Below are 22,738 nucleotides of genomic sequence, written 5' to 3' on the forward strand. Positions count from 1 at the left end.
AACAAAAAACCAACAACCCAGAAACAAAGCTGAGTAGGATTGCTCATATTGTAGCAGAATGGTTCCTGTAGGAAAAAAAAAAAAACAACATGCTGTTATATGTATATTAGAGTTTTTATATGTTGTTCTTTTGTGTGAACAAAATCAAAGTGTATGCCCTGAATATAATACTGGTGCCTCAATTATTCAAACTACTTCAGTGCTGTTTACATTTTGGCCTATCCGTCAGAGCTACAGCTAGGACACTTGTGATTTAAAAACCTCTAAATATTTGACTCTGGCCTATGCAAACTCACAAAAAATCATGCACAAGTCCAAAATTAATTGTATATGTTTAGCATCGATTTTCCACTGAATGCCATACTGAGAATGTTACAGCTAGGACACTTTCAAAAATTTTTATTGCCCTAGCCAGTTTGGCTCAGTGAACAGAGCATTGCTCTGTGGACCGAAGGGTCCCCAGGTTCCATTCTGGTCAAGGGCACATGCCTGGGTTGTGGGCTCGGTTCAACATGCAGGAGGCAGCCAATCAATGATTCCCTCTCATCATTGATGTTTCTATCTCTCTCCTCCTCTCTGAAATAAAGAATAATATATTTTAAAAAATTTATTGATTGATTTAAGAGAGAGAGAAACATCGATTTATTGTTCCACTTATTTATGCATTTATTGGTTGCTTCCTGATCAAGGATCAAACCCACAACCTTAACATATCAGGAGGACGCTTCAACCAACTGAGCTATTTGGCCAGAACCTACAGTTGAGACATGTTCAAAAAAGAATGTAAATAAATATATACAGTTAGGGTCTTTTTTTCTTTAACAAATAGGATTTTTTATTTGTCACCTTTAAAAGTATGAATTTTAAACAAATTATTGGACTGGGGGCTTCTATCAGCATATTCAACTTTAGCACTTATCTCATCCTCAGTAGCTGTTCCACAACTGTGACCTTCACCATGAAGTTCCATGAGTTTTCCCAATTTAAAAGTGGGCTTCTTCAGCATTTTGACTTGTTTAACAAGGACATTATGGAGTGAATAGATTGGCGAGCCTTTTCTATGTCTTTTCCAGTGCTATCTGGAGTCAATTTATTGACTACATCTTTCAAGTCATTTGTCTGCATCTCTCAGGTTATGATTTCCATCATCTTCCAGATTCGGTGGGCATGTTGATGCTGAGCACAAGAGGTCTTCTGAAAATGATTGTTGTATTTTTTAGTAAAACCAACACAGAACAGATGAAACAAATAAGCATCGGTAGCCTTGACATCAACATAAGCTGCAATCATGGTTGCCATTTCTTGACCATGGAAATTAGGCAATTTTGCCCTAAATATCCTAAGGAGTTAGCTTGAATTTTCTATAATGCAATTTCCTCAATCTGCAGACCAGCTAGGCTCTCTTAAAAAATCATGACCTTTGATTTTTAAGACCATCAGATGCAATTTTGTTTCCTTGAGTTCTGGTGACTAGTGTTTTTCCAATATTCCTTATATTGAACATAGCTAGTGCCTTCATATCACACTAATATTCCCAAAAATATGGGTGAGCCACTTTCTTTTGGCTCCCTTTTTGTCATTTTTCATAAGATGCTTGTTCTTGTGGACTGCCATGGTGCTCCTCAGAGCCAAAAGGGTACCATTACAGTCTTTACTGTACTTAAGAAAAAATATAAAGAAAATATATTTTTCTAATGAAAATTGTTTTACTATCTCAAAAGAGCTGGTTGGTATTCTATTTGCTAATTCTTTAAATCCAAGGTTCTCTTGTCTTTCTTTTGAGAATGAATATAAACAAAGAAGAGTGATTAGTTAGAATATACTTTAATATATATTCATTTATTCATATATTCATAAAACAGAAAATCTTAAGTGCTACTTATTAGTAGCTTGGTCCCTATCCATAGATCCCACATTCCAGGAAGAGAGATAATAGACAAATAAGTTTTAAATATTTTAGGGGACACCTTGGGGATTAGGGAAAAACCTCTTTGAGAAAGTGACGTTTGAACTGAGACCTAAGGCATGAAAAGGATGAAATGCAGAGCATTCCAGGTTTTCATTTTCTAAAAAGCAAAGTAATTAGATGCTGAAGACTATGGTTTATTAGAGAAAGAATATGTAGAAATCAATAAAAATGAGAGAAAAAACTGTGTAAAATAGCATTTCATAGGTAGGTTGTAGTCAGCTCATGTCATAGTTTATAGGGCATGATAAGAAAATTAGATAGTTCCAAGTGCAATAGAAAGCCATTGAAAAATGTTAATCAGGATAGTAAAATGATCTATGCTATAAAAAGTCTACCCTGGCTAGAATGTGAGCAATGGATTGTAGAAGAGGTCATGAGTGGGATCAGTGAGAATAGGTAGAAGAAGTCTTTTGCTGTATTCTACAAGGCAGATGATGAACTGGTGAAAGGAGAGAGCTGCATGGATTCTAGCTAATTGGCCACATAATTATGGAAAAGAAAGAGCCTCACATTTCTGGCTTTGAGTACAAAGCTAATGGGTCAATTCCCATGAAGTGAAAGACCTAGAAAGGTATATAGGGACAATCAAGAGTTCAAGAGTTTGGATTAAGTTTGAAAGGTAGTAGATACCTTGGAGATTAACAGAATGGGCTCAGGGAAAGTTTCAGATCCTATTCTTTTGACTAGTAGCACTGGATCTTGAATCATTTATTTAAACTGTTTTCTCATCTTTAAAAATAGAGAGGTTAGTAACACCTACCTTACAGAGATTGATATAAATATTAATTTAGGTAATGTCTATAAAATGATAAGAACAGTTTCTGATATACTGTTGGCAACAAAATAATAATTATTAGTATTACCATTGGTCACAGAAATAGCAATGTCAAGGAGATAATGTGGTATATAAATTTGAGGTTCAAAGGAATATGGTTGACATTTTCATTATTCAAAGAATGCATTAGTGTCAAATTAACATGTTGTACATCTTAAATTTCCACAATGTTAAAATATATATTTCAATAAAAAAAAGAAAGTATTTCACTTTATTACACTTATTCTGAGTTAATGAAAACAATCCTAGAATAGTTTTTACTGCTTTTGTGTTAACTAATTTTTCTCTCTCTTTTATCCTTCTATTTTTTGGGGGCATTGCAGTGGATGGCTTGGGTTGAGTTGGGAATTAACATCAGAAGGAAAAGGATCCTCATGACAATGGAAAAGTCATATTTTAATTCTAAAAAGAATGTTTCATTTCCCATTTTCAACATTAAAATTACTTCAACAGTAATTCAAGCTTTTATTGGTTGTATTTAAATTTTCCTGTGTAAATAGACCATAGCTATTTTTGATAACACATTTTCAGATACATGTAATTATGAAATACTAAGACTACAAGGACTAATCTGTGGCTTGTCTGTTGACGTCATTGTGGAATTTTAACCTTTGAAAAGGCCGGTTTAGACACACCAAAAATATTTCCTCTTTCAAGCCTGTTTTCTCCTTCTCTGCCAACAACATTATAACGTTAACATAATAACGTTTAAACCTGTAAAGGATCTTTGTGACTTTATTTGAGCCGAATTGTAGACAATTGCCAGAAGTAGAATCTCAAGGTATTGGGATAATGCTCCGGAGTCTTTCACCTTGTTTTATACATTACAATCAAAGGAGGAAAAGTAAGTGGGTTACATAAAACCTATTGGTGATAGGTTAGGCAGGCAGAGAAAGCAAAGGTGGGGGAAACCTCTGGGATTGGATAAAAAGTAAAATGATAGACACATACTTCTTTTGCCCAGGTGAGTACAGGATAGTTAGCAGTCAACAATTAACATGAAAATAAGAACAATGAAGGAATTTATGGTCTCAGTCCTGGTGCCCAGGCACATTTGGTTTTGCCCTGAGGGGTCCCGCAAAAGAGAAGTTATAAGTTACCCTGACATTTCACAGGCATGTTATATTAGATGCAAAATGACAATAGGGAAGACTCTGGCCTAGGACATGACTACCCACTATAAACTGCCTTTCATTAAAGTTTCAATTTCAGACCATCCTTTGTGGTTACTTTAGGTCTTTGAGTTTGCTACTCAGGTTAGCATGTGTCCTTTTTTTCATCCACAATAAAAAAAAAATACCATTTTGCCTTCTGGATTCGAAGGTTGAAAATCTTTAAATACATGAATATATTTGAACATGAGTTCATTCATTCATCTATTTAATGAAAAATAATGTAATTTAGTAAATGCCTGGGTGATAGTTACCTTGTCATGTTCTAAGAATTTTAAGATAAACATGACAATGTACTTCCTTTCAAGATGCAAAACCCCAAATATGTGAAGTTGCTTAATCTAGATTGGTTTTTCAAAGAGCTTTATAAAGCTGGTGCTATGTAAATTTGAATTATTATTGTTTTGGTCATTAATATAGAGATCATTCTGAAGGGTGGGGTTTGGGGTGCAGGCATTTCTTCTTGTGGGTTTTTGTCCTCACGAAGTTTGAAGAATAAACTCATGGACTAACAGATTTCTTTAATAAAAATGTAGAAGTTTATTGGAAGCATATACAAACTCCATCTGGGCATGTGTGTCCCAAAAAGGGACCCTCTGAGAAGGGCCCCCAAATGGGAAAAGCCTGCTTTCTCTCTCTCTAATGGGGGGAAAAAAAACCAAAAACTAAATCCAAAAAAATCTAAAATCTAAAAATCTGTGTTGTGTCCCTTTGTCTCAGGTTTATATAAGCTGTAGCTCTTTGTCTCTTCATGCTCCCTTCTAATTGGACCCCTTTCCCATTCGATGACCCTGTGCTCTCCTAATTGTTCACACTTTTGTAGAATATCAGTTTCAAATTAAAAAACTCATGGGATACCCTCCCTTTCTTTTCCCCCTTATCTTGGAACATTCCTCTATCTCCGGTGAAAATATGTTTTCCTCTTTCCGGCATCTATCAACATTTCTCTATTTTCTGTGAAAGTGTGTTTCCTTCTTCCCAGTTCTCTGTGACTTTTCTTTATCCTCTGTGACTGTATGCCTTCTGGCGGGTCCAAGCCTCACCTATGCATTCTTCCCCTCTTTAGTCCCTAAACTGGCTTATTTTGTCCCTAGAATTCCTTTTCCTTCTAGAAGCAAGCATCACTTTTCTTTCTATATATATTTTTGCAGCTTCGAAACAGGGTCATGCGAAGAGGCCCATAGTGAAACACTGAAAGTGGCCACCATCAGCATGAGGACCCCAACAAGCCAAACTGGTAAGTGGAAAAGTAATGCATCGGTATCTTTTTCTGTGTCATTAAATTTGTTGTTATCTTTTTCTATGTGACAATTCTCAGAATTTACAAACAAAAATGGGAGTGCTTCTCAAAGGAGAGTGCCTATGAAATTCATGGTCATTACTTGGAAGATCTTGGGGAGTTGGTATTCTTTGGGAAAAGCCACCAATCTGTTCTAGACAGTCATGGGTTTAAAGTAGCTATTTGACCTTGTGAAAGTTGCTTAATTCTTTGAGTCTTACTTTCTTTATTTTAAAATGGAGATTATAATAATTATCTTGTTAGGTTTTCCTAAGAACTAAAATATTGCATATAAAAAATCGAGTAGTTTCCTTGGCATAGAAAAAGAGTTTAAAGATATTAGTCTACTGTTTACTGAATACTTTCTAAAAGCCAGGTATTAAATGCTAACACTTTAATGCATTATTTTATGGAATACAACTCTTAGAGATAGAAGCTATTTTTACTCTCATTTTACAGATGAAAAAACTGCTATTGACAGATTATTGGACTTGCTTTAAATCACACACTGCTCCCTGAGACAGGTGTGTCTGGTGGCAGAGTTTCTGTTCTTATATTTATTCATAAAGTCAACAAACATTTATTGGATATCTGAAAATGACAAACTTTTTTCTTTTTAGCTGAGATGCCATGCTATTTTCCAAATGATTGCTACTTAGAGTATAGTTATATTTTATATGAGGTGTTATAGTTTGCAAATAAGTTATGAATAATTGCTTTTATTTAGGATTCACATACTTGTTGTGGAAAACAAGGTAGGGAACATTACTTCTATTTTATAGATGGATAAATTAAGGTCCCAGAGGTGAATTAGATCACTGGATGTCTTGGAGCTCAGTGTTTCTCAGACTGTGGTTAAGTGTCAGTATATGTCTAATCCATTGCAGACAATGTTTTTGTAGAATGACTAAAAATTACTTACTAGAGAAATAAAATGATTAAAAAGCAGACACCAAAGACACAATTCAACATTTTTATTATTTTTTATTATTCTACAGGTATAGAATTACTCTATGAAATGGGTCTGAAAGTTTCTAATGCTTTCTCTGAGTTCCTATACCCCTCCCAGTTAACATCTGCACAGTGACACCAGCCTATAGACTAGACAGTAAACTGCATAGCACTGATAGAGCTAATACGGGGTGGGACAAAACTAGGTTTACAATTGTTTATATGGAAAATAGTACAATCCTATATAATAAAAGAGAAATATGCAAATTGACCGTACCCACGCTACACCAACAAGCCACGCCCGCCAGCCAATCAGAAGCAAGTATGCAAATTAACCCAACCAAGGTGGCCGCGGCCGCAGAGCGAGCAAGAGGCTTGGGTTTCCCTGGCAATGGAGGAAGCCAGGCTTTCCGTACACCCTGGCCGGCCCAGGCCTCCAATCAAGGCTGCAAAGTTTCAATTATAGAAAATAAATAAATCCCAACAAAAATGGTGGCAGCCATGGAGCTGGAGAGAGCAGGAGGTTTGAGTTGCCCCCGGCGATGGAGGAAGCCAAGCTTCCTGCACACCCTTGCCTGCCTTGATCTCCACTCAAGGCTACAAACTTTCAATTATATAAGATAAATAAATCCCAGATACCAGGGCCTCCGCTTGGGTCGCCGGGGGGCGTGGCTGGCCTGCAAACCACCACAGGCCCCTCGCCCAGGCCACCCCATGCCCCAAGGGAACCCCAACCCTGATCCAGGACACCCTTCACAGCAAACCATCCAGCCCCCACCTGTGCACCAGGCCTCTATCCTATCTAATAAAAGAGTAATATGCAGATTGACCATCACTCCAACACAAGATGGCTGCCCCCATGTGGTCAAAGATGGCTTCCCCCATGTGGACACAAGATGGCCACCACAAGATGGCCAGCAGGGGAGGGCAATTGGGAAGGACCAGGCCTGCAAGGGAGGGCAGTTGTAGGCAATCAAGCCAGCAGGGGAGGGCAGTTGGGAGGGACAAGGCCTGCAAGGGAGGACAGTTGGGGGCAATCAAGCCTGCAGGGGAGGGCAGTTAGGGGTGACCAGGCGGCAGAGGAGGGAAGTTGTGGGCGACCAGGCCTGCAGGGAAGGGCAGTTGGGGGAGACCCAGGCCTGCAGGGGAGGGCAGTTAGGGGCAAACAGGCTGGAAGGGGAGCAGTTAGGCATCAATAAGGCTGGCAGAGGAGTGGTTAGGGGGTGATCAGCCTGACAGGCAGAAGCGGTTAGGGGAAATCAGGAAGGCTGGCAGGTGAGCAGTTGGGAGCCAGCAGTCCTGGATTGTGAGAGGGATGTCTGACTGCCCATTTAGGCCCCATCCTACTGGGATCGGGCCTAAACAGGCAGTTGGACATCCCTCGAGGGGTCCCAGATTGGAGAGGGTGCAGGCTGGGCTGAGGGACTCACAGCCTCATGCACGAATTTCATGCACTGAGCCTCTAGTAGTAAATAAATAAAAATACATGAATAAAGTCTGTGTTTGCCCTACTCACGGCTGTAAACCTACTTTTGCACACCCTGTATGAGGCAGATCCAGCACATAAGCCCAGACCTTCAATCTCTAGTCCAGATGGTTTCAATTTACTCCATACCACCTCAACATACAGCCAGAAATCTGGTTCATGTTCCAAGGGACAGGAAGAACGAATTTCAAATTGTTCACCTGAAACAAGTGCAAAAAAATTGACAATGGCCAGACATTTTCAGAGTTATATGAAACCAATGGCATGAAAAAAGTGAAAAAACAGTGGGAAGCTTTTGGAAATGATTTCTTTTAAAGTTATGTGTAAGAAATCAATAATTAAATTCTGTGATATGTGATGTAGTATTGAAAGACTTTCTCAAGGTATGTTTTTCTTCTTTCCTCTTTTTATTTTGTTTATTTTTTTAAAAGAGTAAGTTATATTTCGGAGTCAGAGCCTTGTCAGTTCCCCAGAACAGAATATGGGCCTCACATTATTCTAAGCGATAAAATTGGATTTTGGCCAGTTATGAAATGAAAATGAACTCATTGAACCACCTCACTGAAGGGACCTGAAAATAATGTAACTTATTCATTTCAAAAACTACCAAAGAAAATTGCAGTGCTGCCCTGGTTGGTTTGGCTCAGTTGATAGAGCTTCGGCCTGCGGACTCAAGGGTCCCAGGTTCGATTCCGGTCAAGGGCATGTACCTTGGTTGTGGGCATAAACCCAGTAGGGAGTGAGCAGGAGGCAGCTGATTGATGTTTCTCTCTCATCGATGTTTCTAACTCTCTATCCCTCTCCCTTCCTCTCTGTAAAAAAATCAATAAAATATATTTAAAAAAAAAAAAAGAAAATTGCAATGCTTTTGGTGCAAAGTAAAATGCCCATTGAGTCAGCAATGAAAATTTACACTGTGAGATAGTTTTGTGGGTTTCTATGATCTACTGATGAAATGGATCCAAATATTTACAAGTGCTGTTTTATTAATAGCTTCTTTACCATCTCTGTCAAAGTAATATTGCACCAATGTTCAGGAATAACTTTTGGTTGTGAGTAAATATTATTGGAAGATTCATTTTTTTCTCCAAATGATGCTTATAGGATTTTTTAAAATTATAGTATAAAATGTCAGGAATAGTTCTTGTTGTTGTTTTAAAGTTCTACTCTCTTAGTGCTTGAAGCAGCTTAAAGTGGTTGTAAGGGCACAGAGAAAGATGAAAATTTATGACAACATTAAAAACTGAGTCTTTCAGCCAATCTATTATTAGCTTCTGTGAAGACTCCACATTGCTAAATTGAAATTCACAATCTGAAGTAGGGCAAATCCATGGCCTTAAATAATATAGAGTTTCTGTGTTCCTCACTTACTTTCTGCCCCTTGACTCACAGATCCAAGATTTGTATGACTCAGAAAGTTAGGCAGTCATATCTGGGCGACCCTCTTTAGTCAGTGCCTTCATATTTTTCCTCCCACTGAAAAGAGCAGAGAGGAAGGAAGAACTTAGGGAAATGCATTGCACCAAGGAGAGAGAAAGTTCCAATAACCCAATAATCATTGTTGGGAAGGGGATAATAGGAACTGGGAATTATTCTCTCTCTCTCTCTCTCTCTCTCTCTCTCTCTCTCTCTCTCTCTCTCTGTAACACTACTCTATCACAGCTATTTTCAAGTTGTCTTATGCAAGAATTTTTAAAACATGCAATACCTACCTGTTTAGTCAGGGTCACTGACCTCTTTTCCCTTATATTGTCAAATTAAAAAATTACAACAAGCAACACAACAATAGCCATCTGGTGTGACTAAATAAAAAAATGTTGTCAGATCCATAGAAAATATATTTTCAGTGTGCCACAAGATTTTAGTAATTAAATTGTGTGTGCCATGAGATGAAAAAGGTTGATAATTGCTGCTCTGTCAGATCAGGGTCAGAAGACCAGAAATGGGGAAAAAAGATGGTCCATCAACATTATAGCAGAGATGCTTTATTTGAATGCCTGTTACTCACTGGAATTAGTACCCAAGGTTTACACAACCCACTCTTTAACTGTGAAGCTTAGATGTTCCTTGATAACAATCAAGTTATCAGTATGACCAAGGGCTAAGGGTCAGTCTCCTGACTTGTCTTTTTTATCTTTATTATTGAGAGTATTACAGATGTAATATTCTCCCTTTGACCGCCCCCCACATTGCTCTCCACCACCAGGTTACCTCTTGCCCCAGTCCTTCACCATCCTATTGTCTATGTTCGTGGTCAGTGCATATCTATATATAAAAAAGGCTATTATGCAAAGTGTCCCCTTGGGAGTTCTACCGGGAGACCGGGAGTTCAATCGCTTGTATGACCTGTGCTGACCACTAGGGGGCGGCATGGAATGAAGGAAGGCCCTGGCCAGCAGCTGGAAGACCTCAGTCAGCCCTGATTGCCGACCAGGCCTAGGGACCCTACCCATGCATGAATTTAGTGCACCGGGCTTCTAGTATGCATATAAGTTCTTTGGTTAATCTCTTCCTGCCTCCTCCTCTTCTCCTCCCTTTTCTCTGAGATTCATCATAATGTTCCATGTTTCCATGTCTCTAGTTCTATTTTATTCATCAGTTTATTTTGTTAATTAAATTCCAAGTATAAGTGAGATCATGTGCACATGATCCCACTTCTAGGAATATATCCTAAGAATCCTGAAACCCCAACCAGAAAGAATACATGCACCCCTATGTTCACAGCAGCATTATTTACAATAACTGAGATCTGGAAACAGCCCAAGTGCCCATCAGTAAATGAGTGGATAAAAAGCTGTGGTACATTTATACAATGGAATACTATGCAGCTGACTTGTCTTTTGAAATACACTACCCTTCAATAGATTTTATCGTGTTTTCAGATCAGTAAACAAACAATAACAACCAGACCATCTAAGCCAAACATGATTTGGATTATGATTACTTGACATGGGAAATGAAAGCCTCAAAGGTAAAATGTATATAGGACAATGAGTTAATACAGAAACCAGAAAAAATATCTTTAAAAAAATTTGTTATCTTTACATATACATTGTTTGACTTAGAAATAAAAACCCTAGAGGTTGAAAAAATTTAAATGTAAAAGACTGATAGGAAACAGAAAAAGTAACAGAAGAATAAAACTGCCTTTAAGGTAACAGATAATACAATCAGATTTGTAGAAAACAAACTGAAGACACACTCCTAGAATGTAGAGGTCACAGACAATCAGTGAAAATGATGAGTGAGAGAAAATGACCAATATGGAAAGCAAGAATCAAACATGTGGATAATTGTTCATGAAAAAAAAGAAAAAGGATAAATAAAAGACAATCGCTAATTAAAGAATCACAAAGGGAAGGGGATCTTGCTCAGAAAGGAAATGAAAAGGGCTTTATGACTCTAGAATTTATTTTCTAAAATCTGAGATTTTTTATATTGCTTGGAAATTTTCTATTCATTAATTAATTAAAAGTTAGGAAAATCTAATGGTAAACTGAGACAAAATATTATTTTCTGATAGTTTTTTTTATTATAAAGCTTCATATTTCTATACTATAGGAAGTTGGTCTATTCTGTGTTTTTTTTCCTTAAACAATTTTGGTAATTTGTGTTAACCTAGAAAAACTGTCAATGCTGAGTGATTGTCCATGTTTAAATATACACAGAAAAAAATAATTGAAATTAATGCACTAGTACAATAATTGAGTTTTTATTTTTTCAATTTTAATCTCATTTATGTGTTCTGACATATAAAATAATGATATATTATTGGTTAATTAAAGACTTATTGAAATATAATTAAGAACAGTACACAAATAAGTGAACCGCTCAATGAATTTTCACAAGTCAGCAAAACATGGCCACCTATGTTTAGAAAATAAACATAACCAACATAGTTGAAAATGTTTTTTTTCCTTTCGAAGTTCTGAATCCCAATCTTTTTACCTATGCTAAACAATTTTCTGAAGTCTTATACTATGCATTGTTTCACTTTTTTGTTTTATATGAGTGGAATAATAGAGAATGTACTTGTTTTGTCATGTGGCCTATTCTCAATATTATTTACTAGAGGCCCGTTGTAGGAAGATTCCTGCAAGAATAGGGCTTCCTGTGGCTGTCTTCACTGCCCCGCCTGCTTCCCTCCCATCTCCGCCGCCCTGCCTGCTTCCCTCCCATCTCCGCCGCCCTGCTTGCTTCTCCGCAGCTTCGCTCCCTTCTGCAGTGCTTGGCTTCCTTCTATGCTGTCTTCAGTCTTCACTCTGTGCCTGGATATGCAAATTAACTGCCATCTTGGTTGGGTTAATTTGCATACTCACTCCTGATTGGCTGGTGGGCATGGCTTGTGGGCATAGAGGGGGTACGGTCAATTTGCATGTTTCTCTTTTATTAGATAGGATGTGAGATTTCTATGTATAGCAGTAATTTAATTTTCAATGCTTTATACTATTCCAGCATGGCCAGTTTGTCACTCATACATGATCATACATGTCTTTTGGGGCAGGTATGTCCACATTTCTGTGGGATATACAATTACTTATATGTGACATTTATGTTCATATTTAGTAGGTACTTCCGATTTCCCAAACTAGTATAATAATTGACATTCCCACGAGCAGAGTATATGGGTTTTAGTTGTTCCACATCTTTAGCAGCACTTTGTGATGATCAGAGATTTATTTTAGTCATTCTGACGGGTGTGTTGTGGTATCCCCATTGTGGTTTCAATCAACATTTCCATAATGACCAATGAAGGTGGTATTACTGTCTCTGATCAACAGTTTCCTAGGAAACCCCAAAGTAAAAGTGAAGGGAAATTCAGAGAATGTATTGAAAAAGCTGGTAGCTTTATTCACCTCCATGGAATGCACATTCAGTCTAAAGGGACCTAAATTTCCCCTTTACATAGGAACATTTTTAAAAGCATATACCTACATATGTAATTAAATGTTTGCAAGCCTGGCAATCTCACTCAATTTAAATTCAACTTATCAATTTTGCTCAACTTTCAATCTCCAGTTAGCTAATTAATGCATCACAATCTACCACTTTTGTCTTGTTTCATTGGGTGTAAACCAATCTTCTGACAGCAGACTCACAGTTGAATGGTGGTGATTAGAGTTTATTGCAGGAGAGTGATTGCACACTCAACTTCTGTGTTGGGAAAACTAATTACTTGTCCAGCCATTGGGAACTAGGGATGGCCCATGGGCTAAAGGCATGAAAAGGATCCAGGAGAGCAGCATGATGTTGACAGAGGCCTAGGGCTCTCACCCATGCAGCAAATGTGACAGTTCCATCACTTCCCCCGGCATTTCTTCTTGTGGGCTGTGTAGTGGTTCACTGGCTTCCAGTACTATTAGTTTCTTAATAGTGTGAGAGTGTGGCTGATACGTTATTGAGACAATGTTGATGTGAATACTTTAATACTGTATTGTCAAGTGGCACTTTTTTAAATGAAACCATGTTATCATTAATTAGCTAGTTCCGATTGTGGTTACAGAGGCAGAGAGTGGGGGTGGAGAATATGACAAAAGTGGTCAAAAGGCACACATTTCTAGTTGTAACATAAATAAGAACTGAGGAGATAATGTACAACATGATGACTATAGTTAGCACTGTTGTATGGTATATTTGAAAGTTAAGAGAGTTCTCATGACAAGGAAAAATGTATTTTTTGTATCTATATGAGATGATGGATATCAATTAAACTGATTGGAGTAATCATTTCACAATATATGTAAGTTGAGTCATTATGCTGTCTACCTGAAGCTCATACAAGGCTGTTTGTCAGTTATATTTCAATAAAACTGGAAAAAATAGCCAAATTCAAATGCATTTTATTGAAATATAATATACATAATATACAATTTATCATTGTAACCATTTCTAAGTGTACAGTTCTATGGTAATAAACACATTCACATCATTGTGCCAATGCTACCACCATCCAGCTGTATAACTTTTTAATATAGCAACTTCAATCACATTCAAGCATTCCTCTCCTAACAGCTTCCTCCTCCTTTTATATCTAGGGTTTACCCATTAGCATAGACTTATAACTATTTTTATAAATGTGTCTTTTAAATTTTATAGAAAATAAAAAGTGAAATTTCAAATCAAAATTACAATAATGCTATTATTTATACTTGTATATTTATTTTTACGAGATAACTTTATATTTTCATATGATTTTGAATTGCTGTCTAGCATCTTTTCATTTCAATACAAAAAATACCCCTTTGAACATTGCTTGTAGGGAAGATCTAGTGGTAAAGAACTCACAGCTTTTGTTTGTCTGAGAATATCTTAATTTTTCCTCATTTCTAAATAAAGTTTTGCCAAACATAGAACTTAGGTTGATAGTTTTTTTCTTTTATTTAGGACTTTAAATGCCACACAAGGCTACTGTTGAGAAATACTGTATACTGATCTAACGGAATCCCTTGTATGTGATGAGTTATTTTTCTCTTGCTGCTTTTAAGATTCTCTGTTTTTGTCTTTCAGCAATTTGATTATAATGTTTCTCAGTGTGGGTTTCTTTCGGTTAACCATCTTGGGATTTGTTGAGCTTGTTGCATTTGAAGATTTGTGTTATTTCCTCAAAATTGGGAAGTTTTCTGCCATTATTTCTTCATACAATCTCTTTTCCTCTTTTCTGTCTCTTCTTCTTTTGAGACTTACATAAAGTACATAGTACATTATGCTCTGTACTCTTTTCCTCAGTATTTTTTTTCTTCCTCAGACTCAGTACTTTCAAATAACCTGCCCTCCATTTAACTGATTCTGTTTACTTCCTATTTGAGTCTGCCGTTGAACCCCAAAAGTGAATATTTCAACTTATATTTTTAAAATTTTCTATTTGGTTCTTTTTAAAATTTTTCTATCACTTTTTTGTTTCCATTCTGTTCAGATATATCTAGGGTTTTTTATGATTTTCTTGAATGCTTTATCCATGCTCTTCTTTAACTCCTATAGCATATTTAAGATAATTGTTTTTAACATCTGGAACTCTGATATATGTATTTCTTCAGGGAGCATTTTTGGATTTATTTTGTTTCTTTTAATGGGCTACATTTCTGTTTCTTTAAATAGCTTATCTTTTGTTTAAAATTGGGCATTGAAAAAATGAGTCACTTTTCCCACTCTGTAGACTGGCTTTTTCAGGGGAAGACCTTAATTAATAAGCTCAGCTTCGGGCTCTTTTGGGTGTGTGTCCTGTCTGGGCATTTGAGTCCACATCCTTCCTCCATCCCATAAACACTGTAGATCTTTGATTTGTTTTCAGAGCTCCCACAAGGCTCTTTGTCAATCTATAGTTGTTCACTTAATATTTCTGTGGGGTACGAGAGCCTGGAGCTTCCTAGTCCAACTTAATGCTGATGTCATTCATCGCTGCTTTAAAGTCTTAATTTCCCAAAGACCCAACTTCTTCTCGGTGCCTCAGATGTTCTATTTTATTCTTTTGCCCATTATATCTTACCCCCAGGTGTCCACAGAGCTGCACTGCCCCTGCAGTTCCTACATACCTGCCACTGCTTTACATGGCTTCCCTTGTAAGCTAATCTGTGCTGCTCTTTCCCTGTATGAGTTTCCTTTTAAGTCAGCACACAGACAGGGCATTGCAACTATGTTCTACTTGGCTCTTTCTGGCCTGAGAGAGGAAACTATGAATTGGGCCACTTCTTCCCAACTGTACAACACTGCACAGGGGAAGGATGGTGCAGGTGTGAGTAAAACACCACAAGATTTTCTGCCATTTTGAACATGGCTTTCCTTGATTGGGCATTGCTTGTTTTTTTATAAGCAATTGACTAGTTTCCTGAGCTCCTATAAACTTATTTTAATCAATAATTGCTTAGAGCTTCCTAGTCCACAATTAAAAAAAATTATTGACTTTATTGGGGTAAGATTGGTTAATAAAATTATATAGGTTTCAGGGGTGCAATCCTATACTATATCATCTATATATTGTATCATGTGTTCACCACCCAGAAGCAAGTCTTACTTAACCATTTATCCCCCACTTACCCTCCTTTGATTACATTTTTCTAAAGTTTTTATTTAGATGCTTTGTAAATGTAATACTATATTGTCGTTTCAAAGAGGAAGACTAATTTGCTATATATTTTATTTGTATTATATGATGCCAGTAAGTACTTTATTGAATTAGCCTTTTTTTAAAAAAAGTTCAAGCAGATTAACCAGTTTCTGCTCAGTAAAAATATAAAGTAATAATATTATTTACCTAAGTTGCATTCTAGTTTTCTAGTTTTAATCAGTTCTTTGTTTAAATATGAAAGAGTCTTATATAATCTCACTTTTGAAGGGGAGAGTGCACATTATGATGTTTAAGGAATTATGGTTTATTTGGGGCACGATTTCAGCTTTGACATAGAATAAGTCCAATGACTCTAAAGATGTTATAAAACTGTCATCATAGGAAAGGTTTGGATTATTAAGGCCTTCATGTCAATGTTGTTCCTACTATATTGCTTGCTATTCTAATATATGACTGAAGTGGGAAAGAGCTGAGGTTAAGGATCAACTAAGTTAGAGTTATTTTTGTTGGTAGGTCAAATCCACCATTTTGTCCCTGTGTTTTAGCACCATAGTTAGTTTGAAGTTAATTCTGTATAAGCAATTATTTAAGTAATTTTAAATCAATGTGTAGCACCATTCCCATAGTTAAGCAATATGCATGTGATATATAGGTGTTTCAGTAATTTTATGCCCTCAGTTAGATTTAATAAAAGAAAGAAAACCTGGAATTTAAGTAATCATGATAGTAGAATCAATGCTGTACTGTAAATCCTAAAAGGTGGGGAGCTATAATTAATTTTGTATCACCACATCCTTCACTTTAAAAAGCCAATAATGGCCTTTTTAAAAAGAGTTTGCTTATTTAACAAAGAGTACAAATAATTGAGAGATAACATGAAGATTATGATCCATTCATTTAGGCATGTTTATTTTCCCCAAGATTATGCTCCCAATGTCATTTACAGATTTCTCCCACAAACATGGCTTTCACAATAGGAACATTTGTAATTAGCTATCCATGAAGTCTGCTGTATATTACCATGTGCTTCAGCAACAAATATCACTGGGCACAATTGTCATGTAAAGCAAATGAAAGCATTCCTCAGTGGGAGTTATTAAAGCAGAATTTGCATTCATCCAAACAACTATTACATAAAACTTACATTTATTTTATATTAATGCATGTTTATTCTTCAAGAAATCTGAACGTGGAAAGCACTTCTGGTTTTATTTGTGACTAGTGGCCTGGTGCATGAAATTCGTGCACAGAGGAGGGGGTGTTCCTCAGCCCGGCCTGCACCCTCTCCAATCTGGGACCCCTCGAAAGATGTCCTACTACCAGTTTACAGGGATTGGGCCTAAACTGGCAGTCGGACATCCCTCTTGCAATCCAGGACTGCTGGCTCCTAACCACTCACCTGCCTGCCTGATTGCCCCTAACCACTCTGCCCGCTGGCCTGCTTGCCCCCAACTGCTCCCCGCCGCCGGCCTACTTGCCCCCAAATGCCCCCCCGCCAGCCTGATCACCCCCAATTGCCCCCCATGCTAGTGTGCTCACCACCAACTGCCCCCCTGCTGGCCTGCTCACCCCCACCATCCTTCCCCACTGGCCTGCTTGCCCCCAACTGCTACCGTTGGCCTGCTCACTCCAAACTGCCCTCCCTGCTGTCCTGATCACCTCCAACTGACCCCCACTGATGTCCTGCTTACCCCCAACTGGCCCCCCTGGTGGTCTGCTTACCCCCAACGGCCCTGACCCCCACCAGTTTGATCACCCACAACTGCCCTCCCCTCTTGGCCTCTAACCGCTTCTACCTTGGCCCCGCCACCATGGCTTTGTCCAGAACGTCTAGAAGGTCTCCCAGTCTAATTAGCATATTACCCTTTTATTAGTATAGATAGAGGCCTGGTGCATGGGTGGGGGCTGGCTGGTTTGCCCTGAAGGGTGTCGCGGATCAGGGTGGGGGTTCCCTTGGGGCGTGGGGTGGCCTGGGCAAGGGGCCTGTGGTAGTTTGCAGGCCGGCCATGTCCTAGGGGTGGCCAGCCTGGGTGAGGGGCTGAGGGATGTTTTCAAGCTGGCCACACCTCCTTCAGGGTGGGGGTCCCTGCTGGGGTGCCTGGCCAGCCTGGGTGAGGGGCTGATGGCTGTTTGCAGGTTGGCCACACCCCCTTCAGGGTGGGGGTCCCCACTGGGGTGCCTGGCCAGCCTGGGAGAGGGGCTGATGGCTGTTTGCAGGCTGGCCACAGCCCCTGGCGACCCAAGATCCCAGCCCCTCCTTTTTTTCTTTTTTTTTTTTTCAGTGCCTCCTTGCGTGGAGTTCAGGACTAGCTGGAAGCAGGTACCTGGGATTTATTTATCTTCTATAATTGAAACTTTGCAGCCTTGAGCAGAGGCCAGGGTTGGCTAGGGGGGCCGGGAAACTTGCCTTTCTCCATCGCTGGGGGCAACCCAAGCCTCCTGCTCTCTCCAGCTCTGTGGCTGCTGCCATCTTGGTCGGGTTAATTTGCATACTCACTCCTGATTGGCTGGTGGGTGTGGCTTGTGGGGGTAGGGGAGGTATGGTCAATTTGCATGTTTATCTTTTATTAGATAGGATAGTAGTTATATCACAGCATTGGAATTGAATTTATGCCAATCACTCTAAAGCTTGGATTCTGTGGTACATAGAAATGGCTTTGTATATTTAATTACAAAGAGAAATATCTAAACATTGTGCTATGAAATAAGAGTTCATGGCATAAACTATTAGGATGATAAGGTGAAATAAGCTTGTCTGGATAGAATTACACCTTTTTCTGAACCTTAAGTGTTAGGGAAATTTTTGGTTTTGATGAATTCTGCAGAAAACATCGATGAAATACTGATGGATTCTTTCCTTCTAGAAGCATAATGTGAAATACATAAAGATAAAAATGAGCTCATTTCCTAAAACTTAAAATAAAAATAATAATCTTTATTATGATAGGAAGGAATGAATACAAGGTGTTTAAATTTGTAAGTTCTATTGAGTTGTTTTCCTGTCAAGTGTATTCAATTAAAACAACTAACAAAGCTTATCCCAGTTTCTTTAAATATCTATGTATTTTCTTCATTTCATTTTTATCACTGAATAATAAAACTCCCTGGAAACTACTCTTGGCTTCCTCCCCTTCACCGAAGCTCAATCAAGTAAGTGTGTATTTTATTCACACAACAACACAGACCCAGGTACATACACATGCATAGATTTGTCTGTGTCATTGAAAGTAAAAGGGCATGATTTTTCATTTATGGCTGCTCAGATGACCATTCTCTCCTAACTTTCAAGGCTAAATCCCTTTTACTTAATTCCTCTAACTTGGTCTTTTTCTCCATAGAAACAAAAGGTACGAATATACCTATAATCCAGACTGTTCATAGGCAAAATTGGAAGATAGGTAAATGTTTTTTTTGTTTTTACTTTCTATTCCTTTTTCAATGGATTTCTTTCTTTGTTTTGTTTTATGACCCAATGTCATTGTGCTCTGCCATATAACTCCTTTCATAAATCAACTAGAGGCCTGATGCATGAAAATTTGCATAAGAGTAGTCTTTCCTTACCCTGCCTGTTGGCACCAGCTTCCCTCCAGCCCCCGGGACCTGGGCTTCCCTCCTCTGGCCAGCAGGCACCCAGGACCTGGGCTGCTTCCCTCCTCTGGCCACTGGGAGGCACCCGGGACCCAGGTTGGCTTCCCTCGGTTCACCTGCAGGCACCCGGGGCCCGGGCTGGATTCCCTCTGGCCCGGCTTCATCAAGAAGGACATCCGGAATGACATCTGGAAGATGTCCAGTCTAATTAACATATTACCCTTTTATTATTATAGATTATATTTTAGGTGTCAGATAAAAAGAATTTGATACATTACTTCACATTAAATTGGAAATAACAGTTAATCTCTACTTTATAATGGCATTTACTTTTAATAAGAAATATTGCATATCTATGCAAGTAATTATAGGCTCTCTTGACATAGATTAGAGGTAATATTTTCTTATTCTAAAATTTGTGTGATTATAACATTTGTTGTCTAAACCAAGAAATCCTCAATAATGAAATGGGCACTATTTATAATTGCATGGGGATTAAAGTGTAAATTAGGATTGTTTGTGACTATCCCTCAACCTAAAATGCCACCTTCCAGTCCTAGGCTTCTCTCTTCAGAGTATCTATCCAATCCTTCATGTGGTTCCAACAATTTTCAGACATATGCTATCTTGCAAAACTTAATGTCAAAACAAATGTATGGAATTGCGCATTAAGGTGTCCCTGAAATGGCTTAGAAATCCCAGGATAAGCAATTTCCCAATTTTTAGTATGGAAAATGTGGTCAGTATTATTAGAGGTTATTGTTATTATAATATGTGGTCCCTTGGAAAAAATGCATTGAACTTGATTTCTACTCATTTCCAATTTATACTCCTCTAAAACCATATTACTTTATGAATCCACAATACTTCATTGAGCCTGTTCTTCTTGGTCTATAGAGAGGTGGGTGGGGGGGGGCGGGTAATTGAATAGAGCATGCCTAAATATATTTCCAGCACTAATGTTCTATGAGTCTGAGCAAGAGTTATGATAAACTTGCTTGCTTCCAATAAATAACACTACAAACTAAAGAATTCATTTATGCACAACTGATGTGAATTCTTAGATTCCCTCTAATAATAGTTGAATAGGAAGGTGACATAAATCTCCAATTCTATTATTTCCCTTATTTATTTTCTTTGTTCATGCACCAACTGTGCTTGATCTCTGTTAAAAGCAAGATGCCATTGAAACTTTGAGTTTAGTAGTACCCCCTTATCCACAAGGGGTATGTTCCAAGACCCCCAGGGAATGCCTGAAATCACATGTAGTACTGAACATTGTAGATACTACTTTTTTCCTGCATATACATACATTGTATGGTTTCTCTTTGGGGTATCTGAATTGCCAACATCACTACTCATGTGCTTTGGGCCCTTATTAGGTAAAGTATGTGTTACTTGAACACAAGCACTGTGATGCCCTGACAGTCCATCTGATAACCCAGATGATTACTAAGTAACTAATGGGTGGGGTGTGTACACAGCATGGATATGCTCCTCCTGGGTGGAATAGGGGAGAACATGTGAAATTTCATTATACTACTCAGAATGGCACACAAGTGAAAACTTATGAATTATTTATTTATGGAATTTTAAAAAAATTTTATTTTTGGACCATGGTCGACTGTGGGTAATGGAAACCACTGAAAGCTAGTTCATGGATAAAAGGGGAAAGAAGGCAGGGGAGGGTGGAAAGGTGGGAGGAGATCAACCAATGAACTCATATACATATATGCATAACCCATAGACACAGACAACAGGGTGGTGAAGGCTTGCGGGGGCAGGGGCACGGGGAGAGGGTAATGGGGAAAGGGACATATGTAATGCTTTCAACAATAAAGATTTATAAAAGAGGGGGGGACAACTGTATAATATTTTTTATTAGAGCATGATGAATGTTAGTGGAGCATGAGGCCACTTTTATTGATCATGAAATGAAAATAAGAGCACTATTTTTTGTTTTATTCATTCCTAAAATGATATTTAAACCATGTTATCTGTAATAATTCTGCATTATTTACACTGAAATTAGACCCTGCAAACCCTGAAATGTTTTTTTGATAATGATAGCTCTATAATTGTCCTCTCTGTGAATAGTGTTAGGTTCTCTGGGAATTTCATTTAGTTTCTCTGTTCTATGATAAAAAGGTAGGATGTGTTAGGACTAAGGTTAAGCAATGATAAATATAAAATTAGTATTAAGGTTAGGATAACTGTGGAAGATAATATAAGTTTGAGAAGTAGACAGATCATATTTCTAATTGTGGCTCTACTGGTATTGGCTTTGTAAACTCATACCAAGTTGTTTATTCTCTTGAAGCTTTAGCTCCCTCACTTGTAAAATGGACTATTGACCTCTAACATACAGAATACTTGAGAAAATGAAATAAGATAAATAAGTAGAACTGTCGCAGTCATTGTAACTTCACAGATCTTGTATCATTTACTTTTCCTTGCCTGAGAATTTTGAACAAATACATTTGAGAACTACTACTTCAACCACTTGTCTTTGGATCCTGGTGTCTTTCCTAATATTTGTCTAAATTAGACTCTCATAAACCATCCCCATGCCCTCTCCCCGCCCATCACCACTCCAAATGAAACTATTAATGACACCGATTCACACGCTATTCTGATGTCAGACCAACTGGTAGACAGCTGGTGAGAGCTCACACATAGTTCAGGGCACCAGTGCCAAACTTGTTATTCTCATTAGAGCAATTTGCATCTTTTAATAATCCAACATTCCTTTTTAGTATTTTTAAGTTTTTAGTTTTTTTTAATCCATACAAAAGGGTATGTGCTTAGCCTAAGTCATGATACCCTTATTTGACAGAAAATGTGTTGCTATCTTTGAAAGAATAAATAAAAAATGTAAGATGCCCTGCAAGGTTGGAACACACCATTCTCCAGGAATCCCCCAAGTTACTGACAGCGAGGTAAGGGGAGAACTTCGGCTCTGTGAAAAGAGTGCTGGTATAGCACTTTAGGCTCCTACTAAGGCAGATCCAGAATTGTATTATTGTCTCAATATTGTGTAATATGTGTCCAAATGCCCATCTGGAGCATTATTTTGATTTGTATTCCTTTAGAATCAACTTCAATTTACAGTACTATCTTCTATCATTTTATGGTGTTATAAAAGTGAATCATATATTTTTGGCAAACCGTAGATTTATCTTGGTATTAGAGGAAGAAAAGGGAAGAAAAGGAACATGACGATGACGAAGAAGGAGAAGCAGGAGTGGATCTGAGCCCAGGTGTTCAGAATTGTGTTATAGTTGCAATGCTATCTAGGCACATTTAGCCATTGGGGATTAATTTTTTAATTCATTATTTTTTAAAATTAATAAAATTGAAGTTAAAAGGAAAAGAGACATGGGGGTCTCAACATTT

At 38.0% G+C, this 22,738-nt stretch overlaps 1 protein-coding gene across 4 annotated transcripts in view; it reads left to right on the forward strand.

The window, feature by feature from the left end:
* The window catches only part of LINGO2 (leucine rich repeat and Ig domain containing 2), a 1,294,764-nt gene that overhangs the window by 772,927 nt on the left and 499,099 nt on the right, over positions 1-22,738 (forward strand). For 2 of the 4 annotated variants that reach the window (XM_080667984.1, XM_080667985.1), the window contains exons 4-5: positions 5,128-5,213; positions 18,037-18,074. The gene's annotated coding sequence lies outside the window, so the exon portion shown is untranslated. The remainder of the gene's footprint in view (positions 1-5,127; positions 5,214-18,036; positions 18,075-22,738) is intronic. The other 2 variants (XM_080667981.1, XM_080667983.1) reach the window with 1 other exon arrangement.

The sequence above is a fragment of the Plecotus auritus genome, assembly GCF_963455305.1.
Source record: "Plecotus auritus genome assembly, chromosome: 5".
In the NCBI taxonomy this organism is placed as follows: Eukaryota; Metazoa; Chordata; class Mammalia; order Chiroptera; family Vespertilionidae; genus Plecotus; species Plecotus auritus.